Below are 18,663 nucleotides of genomic sequence, written 5' to 3' on the forward strand. Positions count from 1 at the left end.
TATTATTTACATAAAGAGGAGCATATTTAAATTTACAAAAAGCTGTATAAAAGCTCTCATGAAAATGTATGTTTTGTATTTTTAAATTTTGCTATTTTTTACTTTCCCTTTTCCTTGAGTAAGTTCCCAAAATAATTTACATGAATAAAGTTTTCCTTTAGATTAATTAAAAATATTTCTATTTGTATTTTTATTATAGGATCAGCCAATTTTGGAGGATATACATCAGAAAGATAAGCAAATGTCTGTGATTTGTTTTGTTTGATAAGCATCTGGAAAAACTGTCATTGGATATCAAAGTATTTGTAATTTCTATAAAATATCAAACTGGCATAAAACAACTAACTATCCAGTATGAATAATGTACTTAAAACATTGCTGGTCTTGCTGATTCCCATCTACAGTAACATTAAGCAAGAGTACAAAAAGCTCTGGCTTTTTTTAGAAATTTTGGTTAAAAATATATTGTAAAAATAAACAGCCTTTATTAACTGTGTTAAAAGAATTTTTTGCTTTTATATTTAATGAACACATCTTGCTGTGAATGCAGTGAACTGCAGCAGAACTCTGCTTTCAAGTAGTTGTGCCTGTATATATGAGCCCCACCCCTGAAAAAAAAATAAATTTAATTTATGGACATTTGATTCCAGAAATCCAAATTTGTGTTCTTACTTAACAGATCACCTTTTGTTTGCACTGTTGAAAAGGGTATGGTTTGAGAGATATTACCTTCTAGCAGGATCTGCCAAGCTCAAAACGCTGTGCCACACTCTGAGCAGCTTACCATTTAACTTAGGTAGCAATAATATCTTCCCAAAATGCAATGAAATGAGGAACTGCTATGAACAGATATATCGTGCCAGTGACTGCCTTTACTCACACACAAGAACAGCAACTTGATGAACTGAGGGTGCCAGAACGCCACCTTTTTCTTTTGAGAATAACTCTTCTATTGAAATTCCCATCATTACTGTGTATATCTGGCAAAATTTTGGTATGAATGACTAATCAAATACACACCTTTGTTTTGTTTTGGCCCTAACTTTATCTGGTCTATTTTAAAAATAGTTAAACTACAAGCTGTTTTTTGAGATCAAGTCCACTAAGTAAATGATACACCTTCTTTTGGATTAAAAAGTTTTGCTTGACCTAAAATAAAAGTTAAAATAGGAAGTGATATATAAAGGTGGTTTTTTTGTTTGTTTTGCTGAAGCAGAATGCTAACTCGCCCAGAAGACAGAAGTGTGAATGATTGCTCTTCCTGTTTCTGAATTTGATTTAATCATTCTTATGTTTCCACTGCAAAGTCACTGCATTGGGTTTAAGTATGCCACTCAAAAGAGAGTAAAACAGATGGAGAAATATCAGGCTTGTGAACATGCATGGGCCAGGGATTTCAATAGCTGGTTTTAAGCTTCATATTTCCTTTATTTCACCGGAAAACTGTTAAATAAGTAATTGCTTTTACTTTTTTACCATGGGACAGTTTGTGTGTTTTCTCCTCCCCACTGTTATTATACTTCAGTTTTTAGATGGGATTTCAAAGTAAATTGCTTTTCAAGTAACTTTCTGTTTGAAAATTTTAGTTTTACTATACCAGAGACACATATGAGTAAAGGAGTAAGGCATAACTTTTTCAAATTCCTACTCTCCTCTAGTTCAAGATGAGCTAGAATATCTTGAAAAAAATGAGGCTAGTAAAATACAATTACCAGTTTCCACTATAATTGTGCCCAATGGTGTTCTATTTGGTTTGGATGTTTTGTTGGATATTATTTCAAATTTCTGTTTTATCACACTGCAGTGTCATCAGCCAAGATTGCAAAGTCAGATTATAGCTTTCATAGCTTTTACGGTTGCTGAAAGTTGTGTGCTACAGTCAGTTGAAATATCTGAGTTTTATTAGTTTTGTGGCTTTTTTGATTGTTTGTTTTTTTCCTGTAATTTGTATGGTTGTAAAGGGAGACAGAATTTGAAGTTGATAAAGTTACAAAGTTGTCTTTATACATAAGACTTTGACTGAAGAGTCACTGGAAAGAATCATACAGGAATTGTCATATATGCTTTCAGAGACACTAGTTTGACAAAATTAACGATAATAAAAAAATGCATGTTGTCATTCAAATGTGAATAAGTACACCCACAGAGCAGAATGTTTTCTATGTTGCTGCTAACCAGAAGGATTTGCTCACAGTTCAGTAATGATCTTGATGACTCTTGTAATCTTCACCACGTCTTTTCTGTGGTAAAAGCTCTGCTTAGGGAGAGCATGCTTTGTGACTGTAGGTTGAGAAGAGGACTTGGACATTTCATCAAAGATATAATGATGTAAAAATAGGTATTTATATAAATTTTCCTCTGTTTTAAACTACTTCCTAGTATCTGATAGTATCTTCTACTTAAAAGGCACTACCTAATCTGTTTGAAGCCACAGTTCAATCCTGAAGAAACAAACAAACAAACAAACAAAAATATATATACCACCCATCTTTGGAGATTTTGCAGCTTTGAAATGTATTTTGATGAGAAAACAGAATACCATTTGAGTCAAAAATAAATTACATTGTATCTGTACATACTGAACAGAAATGCCTCTGAGTGACACTCTCTTGCATCTCAGTTCAGGTAAAATGAAAATTCAAAACCACAAATTAATTAAGTTATGGTCTGAAAATTACGAAACTTATATATAAGTGATTTTCATATCATACAAAATAATTTATAGGAAAGAAAAAAAAAAAGGAAAAAAAGAAAAAAGAAAAAAGCCATGTCAGTAATCTCTTTGCCAAGTTCAATGCCTTTACCATTTGCATACACAAAAAAAAAAAATAGTTGAAAAATACTTAATTCAGCATTTTCTCTGTATTCATCTCTTAGGCATCCCTCTTCAATGATTTTTTCTCGCTTTGGTGATAATTTATTTACCTTCCTTTAATCTTAAAGAAAATTTGCAGTACACTGATGATACACCAGAGGGTGCTAACCTACCTCTAAACAAATTTATTTAGTCACCACTCCTGGGTAAATGGAGTAAAACCTGTACTGTTTTGGCCTTTACAATTTGGGATTTATGTCGAAATGCTACAGAAAAAGAAAGGAAACAAAGAGATATGTGAGTCTTAGGATAAAATATCAGAAAAGTATTTGAAGATAAAACAAAAGAGAGGGACTTGAATGAACTATACTGAAAGTTATTACAGTAATTCAGATACAGTATTCCACAAATACATGAAAGGTAATAATAATGGAAGCAGAGATTAGTCATGCTGGTGGAGTTAGCATGAGTGGTCTGAAGGAAGAAATTAGACATGGTACTGGGAAATGCAACAGAGTACAGTACGTTGGCTCCGTGCTAGTCTCAGGATAGAGTCACTGCACATACACGGTAGGTATTCAAGACTTCAGAGGGAAGATGCCAGTGGTAATGCTGTGGTGTATAGCTTTGAAAAACACAAAGTTCTTTTTGAAAAACACAGAGACCGCTTGAACCACGAGTTTTGTCTACAGAACTTTCTGGCTTTGACCTATGGATGACACTAATTTCTCTTTTGCAGTTTTGTGGGACAGAACATGAGAGTGTATATATTTCACTGCAAGGGTGTTTTGTGCACATATGAACAATAACATGAGATTTTATTATAAGTCAGAATCATGATATTCATGCAGTGGGGCACTGGTGATGCTTAGGGTATCCTCTTGTTTGTGTTATCGTTGCCAAGCTCAGCTTCATTTCAGTCATCACTTATCTTTTCCACAAGGTGACATTTATACCATTTAAGGTAACATCACGTCTATTTATTGCTTTGTAATACAAAGGAAGTCTGTGGTAGACAAATGCTTAGTCTGTTAGACATAATACCTGATACTTGCCAAGTAGCATTTTCTACAATTGTGCCAATTAAAATGCGAAATTGCTACCGCTTATTTCTGAACTTTCATGTTCTGCCAGTCAGGAAAGAATGCTGTAACTGATCAAGATGCAGCACTTCTGGCTTATCCATGGTAGTCCTATTTTTCTTCTAGAATTTAACCTGCTCGTGACCTGAGGAAAGGGCACTTGGTAATTCTCTTTTTCTGTGATCTCTGTGTCAAAAGTGCCGATAGACTTAAGTCTGCGGATCATTTTTATGTGCCTCTTGGGAGCATGTGCTGTCTCTGACGGTCAGGCATGTGCCGTTGTGTCAGACTCTTTCTACAAACCTCTTCTGTGAGGATAGCAACATCACTCTGAAGAAAGACACTTCTCATGTGTGTGCTGTGTGCTTTTGGGATTCTTCCACATTACACCTTCAGGATTTTTGGTTATCCCATAAGTTCCAGCAAGCTTTATCACTCTCCTGTCCCTAAATTGCATGCAGCACTAGCACCCTTGACTGCTACAACACTTTGCAAGGAAAACTGCCTGAGTTGCACCAATATGAACCAGTGCTGTGCCCTTCACAACAAAAGGACTGGCCAGCTGAATGTCTTCATGGAGAAGGTTAATGATTTCCTGCCTCTAAGCTCCTTTGGCTGTTGTGCCCCTTGAGCTCTGGTCAGTTTTCCATCCGTTATGTCTACAGCCCTGATACTTTGTCCCTTGAAGAGACACTAAACATTTGGCCTGGACTCATGAGAGGATAGTAATGCCAGGAACGAGGGTGCCAGCTGCTCGGAAGAGATAGGGAAGTAACTTTCTTGGGACAAGGCGAGGAGGGACATGATCGTGTGTGTTATAGGTTTTTCAGGGTTAGGAGTCAGCACATAGGAAGTGTTATGACACTATTCACACTTTACCACCAGCAAAATAAGAAAACTGTCTCTATTTTACAACTGAAGACAGAGTCACTTTCCTATTCCACACAGGGTATGGAAAAGTTCCCTAATAGCCCTACCTATAGTAAGCAGCAGCCCCCCACCTTGCTGCCCTAGAGCTTAGAAACCACCAAAGCCTAGTAAGAGGCTGTTCTATATCCCAGTCCACCTTGAAAACACTCTGAACCCAGGCAGTCAAACAACAGTGTTTTGAAGGCCCACATTAAATGTACGTATATATATACGTATATATACATATATATGCAGAAGATCAACGATGCCAAGAGATTCCACTTTAATTTTGGCACTCTAGAGAATCACCCCATACAAGTGGCATTTTCTGCTAACCAACACAGAACCTCTGAAAGAAAGGTATACAACACATTTCCTATCAGGTCAGCCTCTATAACAAGATCAAGGGCTGTCTGTTGCAGTGTTAAGGAACCAGGAGGAAAAAAACACAAAAAGAGAAAAAGGAAAATCAGTCCCACTAGACATTCCTAAAGGCTTTTTCTGGCTCCTGCCTTAACCAAGCACACGTTCTAACCTCGTTTGACATCCTCGCCCAGCTCAGCATTGAGCCAAACAGAAGCTGACTTTGGAGATGGTCTGAGTACATGTGTCTTTATGCACTTGGCTGTGCAGAATATGGTGAAAAAACATTTCAGCTATCCCCAGCTCCTCTGAGCACAACTGATTTTCAAATAGGCAGGCCAGAGCTCTGGGAGTCACAGAGGGTGATGACAGGCAAGGCTTTGTGAAATGGGAGTAAGGAACAGATGGGCCATTTGGGATTACACGGTCCAGTCTCCATTAGGTTTTTGACCTATATTTGCAAACAGGATCTGACCCAGGAGGGGTTCAGCTCTGCATGGATTAGCTGTTGTGTCCGTGGCTGTCTGTAATATGGGCGCTTTGTAAATTGGGGATGGTGAAGAGGAGAATCAGGAAAACCTAGGTGGGAGATGGAGAGCGAGATAAAGGGAAGAGGAAGGAAAGCAGCCTGGAGCACTGGGGTATGCTTTCAGTGCAAACAACCTCATTCTGGTCTCGCTCAGCTTTTCTCTCTGTGCATGTTCATGCACTTTCTCCTTGCTGTTGTTGCCCATTTGTGGTCGACTGGTCCTGGGAAGTGTTTAAAGCAAAGGCAGACTATGGAAGTCCTAAAGGAGAGCTGGTTGAACGCTCCTTGTTGACACTTCTGCTGTTTTGTTTTTGGTATCATGCCTTTAGGAGTAGATACCCAGACTTGGGTTATCTTTCCTCTTTTGTTCATGGTGAGCTCTGAAATTAGCTTTCTCAGTGTTTATTTCCCCTTCTATCACTATCTCTTTAGTTCATAGCAACAACTTGCAGGGCTTTTACAAATTATGCAGATTTACTAACTAAGGAATAAATAGTTTAAGGGATAAGAATGAAAGCCAGTAACACTCATTAAGTAGAGGAATTGTACAGTTATTTTTATTTCTGACAGTATTTCACAGTGTACCAGCAGAGTCTATACAATGTGCTGGATAAAACCAACACAGCCTTGTAATGCTACAAGACCATACATTAAATCTTTACTGAAATATATATATAAAAAAAAAAAAAAAAAGAGAGAGCTCCAGCTTGTGTGTGTGAATTATCAAGTTTGCAGATTATTAGAATTAATGCAAAAAGCTTCTAGCACAGCATATGGTAAATACATTAGTTTTACACCCCAGCAAGCATCATTTTCCCAAGCTATAGGTCTTACTGACATATGTGGTGGAAAGGCCAGTTCTGCCAATTGTCTGCTTCCTTCATATCCTCTGATTTTTTGTGCAAGTTTAAAGCAATGTGCTTTACAGCCTTAGTCTAGTATTTTGAAAACTTGCAATACTACATATTTGTGTGGAAAGTCACATATCAATGACAGTTGGTTGGCACAGTGGGTTTTGAGAAAAATTGTAAGAGAAACAGTTGGCACAGTTAGTTTTGAGAAAAAAATGTACCAGAAACAGTGTGAGTCTGTACGCACTAAACTCACATTTTATTTGCTCATATATCACTTTGTCAGGGTTTTCAATAGTTCTTGTGGAAAATGTCTGAATGAAATGTAAAGCAGCTTTTACATCTAATAAGGGTTTTTCCTTTAAGCTATCTGGTATCCTCACAACCTGTGACATACACAATATGCGTAGTACAATGCTGTCTCCCTAAAAAAGTGGTTTCTTTGTTAAAGAGACCAACCATTCCCATTTTGCGGTATACGGATGAGGCAGAGAGGTGTGTACGCATGCAGAGGCTCAAAAACTGGTACCCTGCCTTGGATACATGTGGACATGGTAGGTCTGTATCTTCACTTTCTTTTGTAAATATGATGATGTGGTTACAGATTTAGAGGAAAGCTGATGCATATTTCCAGTTCAGCTCCAATGAGGAAACTGAGCAAGCTGCACCCCAGCTGCAGCCACTCTCCTTCACACCATAAATCACAGCCAGCTAATAATGCAAAGGCGTCGGTCTCCTGAAGCCTTTTTGTACACCAGACAAGACACAGGAATAGGAAGTTCAGAGTCTTACTTGTGGGCTGAAATTGTCAGGTTTTGGCATTTTTTATAGGAATGGATAGATAGTGTGATCTCCATGCCAGGGTGCTGAAACCTCTCTGGGGTCCTTGCATGGCAGTGCCTTGCACTCCTGATCCCATAGCAGTCAGTGTGACTTTCCTGCAGCCTATTATAAATTGCTAGGGGGAATTAATTCCCCCACTTTGGTAGGGAAATCTACTCCATCCATTCTAGCTTGGTCATTCAGATCAAGGGGGGACTTTTATAAATACTTTTCATACATGCAAGAAATTTAATGAGCTACAACTTGAGTACTCTTTACTGGGGACAATCTTTGTTTTAAACTATTATTCTCTTAAAACTATTCTCAGGTTTTGATGATGAAGCTAGAAATATTACCACTAAATATGCAAGCTTTTAAGACAAGAGGGAAAGGCCTCAAGTTGTGCCAGGGGAGGTTTAGGTTGGAAATTTGGAGAAATTTCTTCTCAGAAAGAGCAGTCAGGCATTGGAAGGGGTTGCCTAGGGAGGTGGTGGAGTCACCATCCCTGGGGTTGTTTAAGGAAAAGTTGGATGTGGTGCTTAGGGACATGCTTTGTATGATATTGGTAGGGAGATGGTTGGACCAGATGACCTTGGAGTTATTTTCCAGCCTTAATGATTGTATGATTCTAAGCTATAAAATGAACATAATGAATATACATGCTGTATATATAATGTATACACACATTGAAACCTTTTGTGTCATTTGTAATAGTTAAATCATACACAGTTTCCTTGAGAATAAATTGAGAGAGAGATAAATCAGAAAATCAGCTCCCTACAATGTGCTGTTGAGGTAACTGCAAATCTTCTAAATTGATTGTTAATATGGCAACAGAGTGTTTGAGCGGAAAACAGGGTTGGAGAGAAGGGAATAGATCTTGTAAGACTCAGCTGTGCCTGTCAGAACTGTTAAAAGAGTAATCGTTTTTGTTAGGCAATAAACTGGAATCCCTGCTGTGCTTCATTTAGTTTCCAAAATTCACAAATGCAGCCTGTTTCAAAAAAATTAATTAGCTCACAAGTAAAAAACCTGAAGTTTATGCAGAAAGCTTTTTCTCCTAGTACACTAATCAATGTTTTGTTTTACCTGAATTACCATTCATCAGTATCGAGCAGATTGGATACACCATGTATAATGACATATTACTGCGCAGATCCCTTTTAATGAGATACCACTGTATTGTCCCCCATTTTGGGTGGTGTTTAATCCACATTCTGTATACCCCAAGGCAGTGAAAATTGTGACTACTCAAGGAATACATCTTACCTTTTCCTTTAAGCAGTAATAAGAAGATCCTGAAACACTGTATTAACATTGCTCAGCTAAAGCCAAGTCAAAGAGTGCAGGCCAGATTTTGCCATGGAGGGGCCCAGCACCCAGTGGTGAATTTGCTCCAGCAAAAACCATCAGCAGACAAATGCAACCAAGTGGGACAAGAGCGATATGTGAGGCTGGCCACTCACACAGTTTTATTCTTTGTGAAGCTTTTGGGGAAGAGGTGCCTGGAATATACCTATTTGCTGCCAGGGACTATTTTTAAAATAGAGCAGCCAGCCTCTTCGTACTGCATGGGAGGAACAATGGCTGTGAAGTCAGGCAGGGATGAAACACCAGAGGCTGCGCTCACCATTCCTACTCCCAGGTTTTGGTGGTTTAAGAAGAGATACATGCACATGTTTTGGCAGATAATTTCATAAATAGGCAACTAGATTCTAATAACTGGGAAGACAACAAATACAAACATTTGCTTAAGGTCTGGTAGGGGTTGTATCTGTTTTCTTTTCTGTAACTCTGACATTATTGTTTTGGCAATACAAAATATATCTTTAAAATCTAGGGATGATTATTATTTAGCCTAAAAATTAAGGAACAAAAACCGCAAACCATTTTAACATTAAAAATTATTTAGAAATGTCAAAAACAAACAAACAAACAACAAAAACAGACAAACAAAAACACAAGTGGTAGCACCTCTCTGCATCCTTTCCTGGGGTCCTGGTTGTGCCCAGTCATGCTGTTCTGTCACATATGATTACATTACAGATAATTGATATTTTTAACAGAGTTCTGTGATTTTCCAGGGACCACTTCATGCAAACAGGTAGGGCAGAGAGTGCACTTATTATTTCACCACCGAGCAAAGGCCAGCAGATGCAGTAGTGTTTGGGCACCAGAGAAGCTTCATGGGCTGGTGACAGTAAAAATCCATGCTCGTGCACTTCAGTCATATCAGACATGCATGAATCCACTCCACCTCGAGGTTTCCTTGCTGTGAGGAGGCTGGGATGTCTAATTAGCTCTGAACTCTCTCTGAACTTTTCCTTGAGCTCAGTGCTACATTGTGTAGCCTTTCTGGTGTCTAATAAGGGTGAAATCACACTGCGGCACTAATCTAATTCAGGTAAAAACAAACAAAGCATGAGATAACCGTCTGATGGAGGCCAGCCTGTTATTAGTTCCTGTACTCAAAGACATGCTTGTTCATTTAACTCAAAATAACCATTTTTGCTTTGCATTTAGTTTAAAAAGGAGCAACAAATCATTTGCAGTGGTGATCTGCAACACAGCCTAGGGAAGTTCAGGCTGCAGGTCCCATCCCTGTACCTAGCACTGGTTTTCAGCAGCAGAGCTGGCTTTCAGTGAAAAGAATCAAATTTTCCAAGGCAGATGATTTTCACTGAAAAATATGTGGGCTTTTCATATTTTCCACTTGTGAACCAAAAAAGGAAGATAATAAACCCCCCAAAAATTACCTAAAGTAGGCATATTCTTATTCATCAGATAGTGAAACAGGTATCCTGACTGCTCCTCTCCCATCTTTTTCTTCTTGGAAGAGCAAGTGTAGCTAAGACAGTCAGGATGTCATGCAAAAAAAGGTTGGCCAAAGGACTACCTCACCAGCCTGCTGCACCTAAGCAGGGTAAATATCAGCTATTTGCCCATTTTCCCCGGGGCTCTGGGATAGGGCTTTTCTGAGACACAGGGGATCTCTTTTCATTTGGTTGCATTGAATTTTCCTTCCAGCAATGTCCAAACAAATATTAAAGAATTTCTGTATATATAGAGATGTGAATTCAGCCATTTGGTTTCAGAAGCAATGAAAACTTTCTCTCATTTCTTCTACATCCATGAAAACACACTGGGATTGTATAACAAGAATTAAAACAATACTCTCAAAAAATTAACAAATGAACTGAAATATTTTACTATTAACATAAACAGCATTTCAGCACAGATTTTCACATCTAATCAGTTGTTGAACTTCTATAATCCATGTTCCTATTTCTGTGTAGCAAAAAATGAGATCTTAGGACCTGAAGTAGAGTAACCAAAGAATTTACCTCATCTTCATTGTCACAAATTCAATCCTGTGAAGTTTCCCATATTCAGCACTGCAGAGTGGACCCACTGTGAAACCATTTGAAATCTCCCCCAGACCCTTTAGACAACAAGAAATACAAATCTGCAGCCTGATGCAAATCTAAATACAGCTCACAATAAACTGGAGCAGCATTTCCTCGTGGCTGGGCTAGAGATAACAGGGCTGACTGGACATGAAGGTAAAAGGCACTCTAAATAATGAACTGCTGAGTAAGAGCAATGTCAGGATTACAGTACATACTGCATGGCTATCAGCAAGCAGCACAGTGAATGGTAATGGTCTCTGAAAAATGCATTCAATCAGGGAAATTGCCCCACCTGTGGCTCATTAACAGGATTAAGTCCTGATACAAAGTGACAGTCAGTATTATTTGTTTAGGCAAAACGCTCGCTCTCTTTGTAGTTTTTGGCATATCCATCTGGCTTTAACAATATGGATCTGAGACAGCTAGTGTAAATTTAATGTTAAATTAGCCGGGGTTAAAAGCTTGCCAAGGCCAAGCAGAAACAAAGTGCTCTTTTTCGCAAAGCTGGCACATGGGGCCAGCTTCGTTTCAGCAGCGCCCATGTGGTAGGTGCTCCATTCCCCACACCCGCAGCAGCATTGTTCCAGGCATTAAATGTCACTTTGTCACCAGAGCCGCACGCTATCATGGTACAAGGCACACCGTGCTCTCTGGGGCCGAGCAAGCCATGCGAACACCCCGGGCTTATCGGGAAACCATGAAACTTCTCAGTGGTGTCAGGAGCGGCTGCGCGACTGCTTTGTTTAGAGGAGGCTCAGGCAGCAGAGCCTGGAGGTCTGTTCTGATGTCTAAACAAGAGATAACAGCTCAAAGTCCTCAGCTGGTAAAAATTAGTGCCGCTACTGTGAACTTCTGGAGCTGCCACAGTCTGGTTTGTTGGAAGACAGCTGGAGTGTGGCCTGCAGCGTGTCGCGGGTTCACCGCCGCGGCCTTCTGGCTCCACGTCAAGGAGATGGTGCTGGAGAGGTGGTCACGCTGCGACACTTGCTAAACGGGCCGCGGGTCTGGGGCTAGCTTCAGAAATCAAATATCAGATACTGTTTAGCAGTTGTTACCTTGCTGTTTTAGAATCAAGCAGGTCCTAGTTTAATGTCCCTTTCTGTGTCTTCGCTTCTTGCACTGAAAAAATAATACGGAAGTAAAATTACATTTCTCATTCTTTGAGGTTATTTGCAATGCATCCTTTTCAGAGCTTAATCCAGTGCCTAGGCTTAGTGGGTTAGGAAGAATTGTTCTTCCAAGGTTACCCTAAGCCTGTAGCATTTTTCCCCTGTGGCCAGTGCAGGAGCCACGAGCAGAGCTGGATCAGACAGAGGAGCCTTGGGGATTCTCTCCAGGAGTGCCATGGGGTGTATTCCCTTGGGGTCATCCCCAAATGATGCTCGAGGTAACCTGGCTTTGACAGCCGTGATTCATTGTGTTTAAGAGAAATCAACATTAAACCTTATAACAGTCTTCAAAGTCAGAACACTACATGCTGATATCTTAAATACAATGTCAAGTGTGCACAGTAAGTTAAAATCCATAAACCATTGTGAACTTTGGCATGAAAGGGGAAGAAAATGCTGGAAATGTTTGTTCATGTCATAACCTAGTTACATCCTAATGATTAACAAATTAACAATCAGGCATGCAAGATAAAAGGAACAGTGTTAAAAAAAAAGAAAAAAGAAAAAAGAAAAAAGTCCGATACATTCAAAACGTTTGATCAAAATTGGAATAGGGTATTTGCCTAAGAGAAGGCTGAAGTGCTCAATCAAGCTGCAGCAGATCTTTACAAAAACAAAGTTCCTTATGCTTATTGTTCTAATATGGAAAGTAAACGGGCAGTATAGCTACGTAAGGCACCAGTCTCCCATCACTTATAGCCAGAGGAAAGCCGCAGATAAGGAACTGTAATGCAGTATAAGTGCTACTGCTGTGAAACCAGAGTAATTTCGTTTAGGTCAGAAGATTCTGTTTGTGTGGTATAGACTTATGAATATAATTCTTAGTGATGACAGATTAGCCTGCCAGTGGTCCAGCACTCTGGGCTTTTACAGAAATGCCATGCTACACACTGTTTTTAGCCTGTGACCTGTGATATGAATTAGATTTGTGATATATATGAGCCACTAAAGACTAAACTGAAATCCCTAAATCCGGTATAATCTCAGAGATCATAACATAAGCTGCCCAAAACAAAATAAATGGTGCCATTAACCAAGAGGATGTAGAAGATAATAAGTAAGTTTTTGAAGAAATATGAAATAAAGTCATGAAGACTCAAGTACCAGAGAATAATTATCCCTGTTGCAGGAGAATGTCAGCCAATGAAACTAACGTCTTTCTTGTATTAAACTATGTTTAAGCGTGCTGGAGAGTAGTGATTGCACACACATTCATTCATAAATGTAGGAAGCAAGTGGGAAACCAGGAGAATTTCCTTCTCCATCCACTTGAAATGGTCTGTTTCAGATCCTAAAGGTATTAAAAAACTTACAGTTTCTCTTCTTTTGCTTTGATTGTATCTATAGTATGTTAGCACTTCTTTGGCAACATCTAGACATTATTTGTCCATATCCCTTTGATATAAGTTCCTCTGTAAAGGAAGGATGGTTGTGTAGCCAACCAAGAAATATAATTGTCTGTATTCCTCACAAGCTTGCATCAAACCTACCTGAATACCTTCCAGACAGAGCATCATTCTTTAAATGAACTTTTCTCTTTCAGCTATCTCCTCGTTTGGAAGGTGGCACTGAAAAGCAGCGTTGTGAATGGGACCACTTTGTTGCTTAAAATATTTAATATTCACCAACTTTACATAGGCTGGCACAGCTGTTTGCCTTGTACCTTCTGCAAATTGTTTTGAAGCATTCTAAACTACCTTAGACTGCAGGACAAGTGCCATCTCACACATGCACAGCAGGGATATCGCTTGATCTGGCTTTGGCTTCCTTTTAATCCGTGTGCCAGGGTCCTCTTCCCAGAGGTTAGAAAAAGAGGGCAAACTGGGGGAGGGTGGGATAAGGAGATGGGCAGCGAAGATTTGTACTTATTTTACACCCTATATGGGAGCTGGGCTGGAGCTGGAGCTCGTACTCAGAATTACAGATGAAGAAGTGCTCCAGGTTCCTGCAGTTTACACTCAACTCTGGTTACTCCATTCTTAATGTGTAGACTGAGACATCATGAAATGTGAGCAGACATTTCTCAGCAGTGTGCTTCTTTGGAGTGTCAAATCAATTTGTGGTTTTAAGTCTTCAATTGAAGTATAAGGAACCCACAAATACCCATATTCATGTTTTATCAATGCATGTCCAAAAGTTTTATAACTATGGAAAATATGCAGAAAAATATCTTGAGGGACCTAAGGCTTGCGTAGAAAATAAGCTAGATGGATTTATTTGGCTACTGCATGTTGGATCATTGAATAGAAACTCAATAGAAGCACAGTAACATAGAAACATGTTTTACTTATATTTATTCCAAGCATTTTAACTCCACAGAGATTCAGGATACTGTCACCGTGACCCACAAGGGTACTTAGTTCTCAGCTTGTAATGCATATATGAAAAAAACAACACCAAAACAACAACAAAAAGCAAAAACAAAACAAAAACAACAAAAAACAACAACAGCAACAACAACAACAAAACTCATCTGTTTAGCCAAAGTTTCCTTGCATTCATAGCATATGGAGCTGAATTTTTCCAATTTTCTTTTCTGGCCAAAAAAGCATTGGGTCAAACTTATATCTGGTGTAACAGTGCTGACTTCAGTAGAGTTACTTCAGCAATGAATAAGACCAATAGCTTATTTTTAGGCCATACTAGTAAAACAATACTTACGACTTTAAGTTTGGCTCATATTAATAGACTAAATGTGGGTAGATGCAAACAGATGGCATCGGTTGCTTTGTCACTTCCTGGCAGAGCTGGCCTCATTAAAACAGCAATTTTGCTGAAGCTTTTGTGCCTGTGATTAAAGTTGCCAAAACTTTTAAATAGGCAGGATTTCAAAGCGATAGTTGGGATGGTTTCCAAATGTGTCTGGCATAGTACAGCACTCCACATTAAACTTGTAAAGCTTCATGTTTTGGAGAATAAGGGAGATCTTTCATTTGCCCAATAGGCACTTTTATCATTTCATGTCATCTGTTGTATTTGTAAGAATGTTTGTTTCCCTCCGAATAAAACAGTTGGAGAAATGCAACAAAGACTTATTTAGTAAACATTATGCTAGATGGCTGTAATATCACTGACATTTCTTCTCTGAGCTTTTCCAGAAACAGAACAGGATAAAAATGTTCTCACAAATGAAAATTCAGAACTGAATGTGGGGAAGAGGAAGAGATGAATATTTGGAAGTCTGAATGCAACTTTCACTGCTGAGCAGTAACACAGTGCTGACCAGCTTTTATTCAAACTGCAGTTTGCTGCCTTTGCAGTGGGAGGTGGTGCTGCTGGCAGGAAGAGCACCATTGTTCTCAGGTCAAATTCACAAGTATTTGCAAAAGCATTAGTATTTATTGCCCAAAGGAGGGATGGTTTTCAGTGCTGCACTGGCACTTGTGGAAGATGCTTTGATCACAGTGCTCCAGTGCAACCATGAGCAAATCATTTAACCTGTCCATCGACTGTTTTTTTCACTCTCGAGGTGGTTTCATTTTTTTAATGGAGGAGACAGAGTTATTCTGGTGCCAGAGGGTTTAAGATTGGCTGGAGATTAATTTCTGTGGGGTGCTAAGACAATAAAACTATCTGCTAGTGGCTGTAAAAATAGCTAAGTGTAAGGGTAGAGGAGAATAAAATTAGTCCAATATTTTTGAGTTTAAACTGAAGTTGTGAGAACTTCTGTTATTAGCAGGAAATATTTTGCCTAGATGTGATTTCTTGCAAGTTAAAAACTAAGAGTTTACTTTTTGCTGGTAATTAGCAGATTAAGGTTTGGATGTGATGGCAGCAGACTGAATGATGAAGTTAAATCTTTTGAGGGGAAAACGTATTTGGAGAAATTAACCCAATCTTTTATAGGTCTCAAATATATAGCAAACATTTGAATTCCCTGGGTTCCAAGAATACTACAACAGGCCACATAGAAAATCCTAAGTTTGATATACGGTATCTGGCTTTAGGAAGGAGATTATGCTTCCACATGTGCTTGGTCTATCGTAGTTAATGACATATGAGAAACACAGCTTTAATGGGTTCACAGATTATTTATTACAGGAGCAGAACATCATAAATTTGATAACCAGATCCTAGTAATTTGCCAAAATATGTAAGAAACACATTGATGTAATTGTGCTTGTACTGTATTCACTTGTGTGGAATGGTTTACTTTAGATTTATGGGAAATTTCCATTCAAAGACAAATCACGCAACAGTATGCGCTTCTGTGTGTATATGTACATGACACCAGTATCTCCAGGGGGAAAAAACGTATGATTTTACAATTACAAACTACAAACTATTATAAACCAGTAAATTACTGAAAGAAGAGTTTTGAACACAGTTATGTTTCTTCAAATTTATAGAAAAACATGGCTACATTGCCACAGCAATAAAAGTAGAAACTAACACAACATCTAATGAGAATCACTGATTTATTGGTGCTGATCCTGGAGACGTGAAGATCAGCCTCCATTTCAATTCTGTCCCACTGTACTGTTTGAACCATCTTGCTTCTGACTAATATTTAGCATGAAGTTGAGAGTGGCAGAGCATGAGGGAGCTTCTGAATGCTCTGAAAAAAAAATCCTGTATTTTAAAATAAAATTAGAGAATGATTCCAATTATTATTGGAAAGGGACCAATGGTGTAGTTGAAAGGTGGGTTGTTACTGAAATGACGTGTTCCCACAGCATGGTGTTTTTGTAACAAATAAAATATCATTCATGAATGGCAAAAACATCTCCAGTTTTAAACTGAAAGCAAGATTCCCATTCAAATTAGTGTAATGAACTGTCAGTAATAGACCATCTCATGAGATTATTATTTTCTCTCTCTTAAGAGGATCTGGCAGGGGAAGGCAGTGATGGAGGGAACTCAACCAAGTTGTGCAAAGTTGTGTTCTTGTTTCCCTGCAGCAAGTGATTCTTTCATCCCATTTTTTCCTGTCTTTGCAATGGAAGTGGGAAGTTATCTGACTTGCACACACAGTTTAAGGCATAACTCCGGTGTCTTCAGGAAAGATCTCATGCTCTTCTCAGGAGGGATATTATTTCCTTTCACTTCTTCAAAGCAATTTAACTGGCTTACTGGATGTATGCTGCACAAAGCTATGGCATGCAGGGCTTTTTCCCAAGAAGAAAACACGTTTGAGTGGGACAATATATAACCACATAATTTTTTATTCATGAGTTCCCTGATCTTTTTTTCATGACCAGTTTTCATGAGCAGCCATGTTGGCTTCCCTATTTTCATCACATGAGGAATTTCTAACATTTCTTCTCTTGTCAAAGCATCGTGGGAATTCATCAAGATTCAGATGATCTGTGATCTCAGGTCTAGGTGTGACCAGCTGGGGCTGGGTCCTACATTTCAAAGCTCTTTGGCAGCTGGTGCTGTCACAGTGTGCAACAGTCCACTAAATGCCAATGACAACAATTAGGCTGATGTGTTGTCATCAGCTTAGACTGCTTCCAGATTTCTAGGAGGAGACAGAAGTGCTTGTTTTGTTCAACAAAAAGCTGATTCTAGGAGAATGTATTCTAAATAAGGATTTATATCTGCAAATAGCTACAAATAACTGCAGCTAAAAAGGAGACCAGAAAGAAGAGAAAGAGAAGCTGAAAGGCCATTTTCACCTCTCCTTCAGGCTTTCAAAGGCCCCTCAGTTCATGAACCCAGTGCTTCCTTTGGTCTTTGACAGCAAATATTCCTTGATCTTGGTGGTGTTTTTTTAAGCTGCTATTTTAGAAATATAGTATTCCAGGAAAAAGAATGGCCCAATAACTGTAAGATTTCCTTACATCCTCTTTCCTAGAAACCATGACGGTTGATTTGATACATGGTTGTGGTTAGCAGCAGCTATTATACACTGGTTTTATTGACTGTGCTTTGGAATGATTGATTGAGTTCAGAGTAAGCCTCTGTGCTGTTCATCCTTACAGACAGAGAAATTATAAGTCTGTGCAAGTGAATTGTAAACTCTATGTAAACTCTTTCTTATTACTTTTTGTCCCTCAAAAACCATATTATCTGCTTATGCGTAACAGGAGGTTATGATGGTTTGTCTCAGGAAACCAACATGAAACCCAGCCTGAAGTACCGTGTGGGACCAGAAGGGACAGTTGCCCATCAGCAGCCTTTGAGAACTGTTAAAAGACACTCACGTGAAGGATGGGTTGTGTCTCCACCTTCCTTTGACCAAGCATAACCGAGGCTTGCCAAACACACACAACAAAGCACCGTATTCTGCCTGAAAGAAAAACACTTGCTAATGAGGAAATAGAGCCTTAAGAACAGCAGTTAACTGTATAAAAGCCTTAATTCATCACTCTTCTGGTGTGAGAGGGTGCCAGGTAAAAGCAACAGATGGGGTATTTGTTGTTTGGAAATGCCATCCCCCCAGCGATTTGCTATTTCTGCTAAACAATAAACAACCTCTTTCCACCTCAAATCTCGTGTTTTGTAATATGTTCAGCCAGAAACTCCCAGAATTATTTTTACACTGCTGGGCCCTTGAAGAAAAGTAGGGAATAAATAATATCATGGTTTTGAAGGCGTATAGTGTTGCAATTTCTTCTCACCCCAACTTGAAGACATGTGAGAGGTGAGTGGTGGCCAATGTAAGGAGGTCACAGATTGTCTAAATTAGCTTCCACAACCAGTATAGCAAGTGTCAGACACACTGGTCTAGCCCAGCTGCTTTGTTCTGCTATTTCAGTGATCCTAGT

This window comes from Oxyura jamaicensis, chromosome 4 (genome assembly GCF_011077185.1).
Source record: "Oxyura jamaicensis isolate SHBP4307 breed ruddy duck chromosome 4, BPBGC_Ojam_1.0, whole genome shotgun sequence".
Taxonomy (NCBI): Eukaryota; Metazoa; Chordata; class Aves; order Anseriformes; family Anatidae; genus Oxyura; species Oxyura jamaicensis.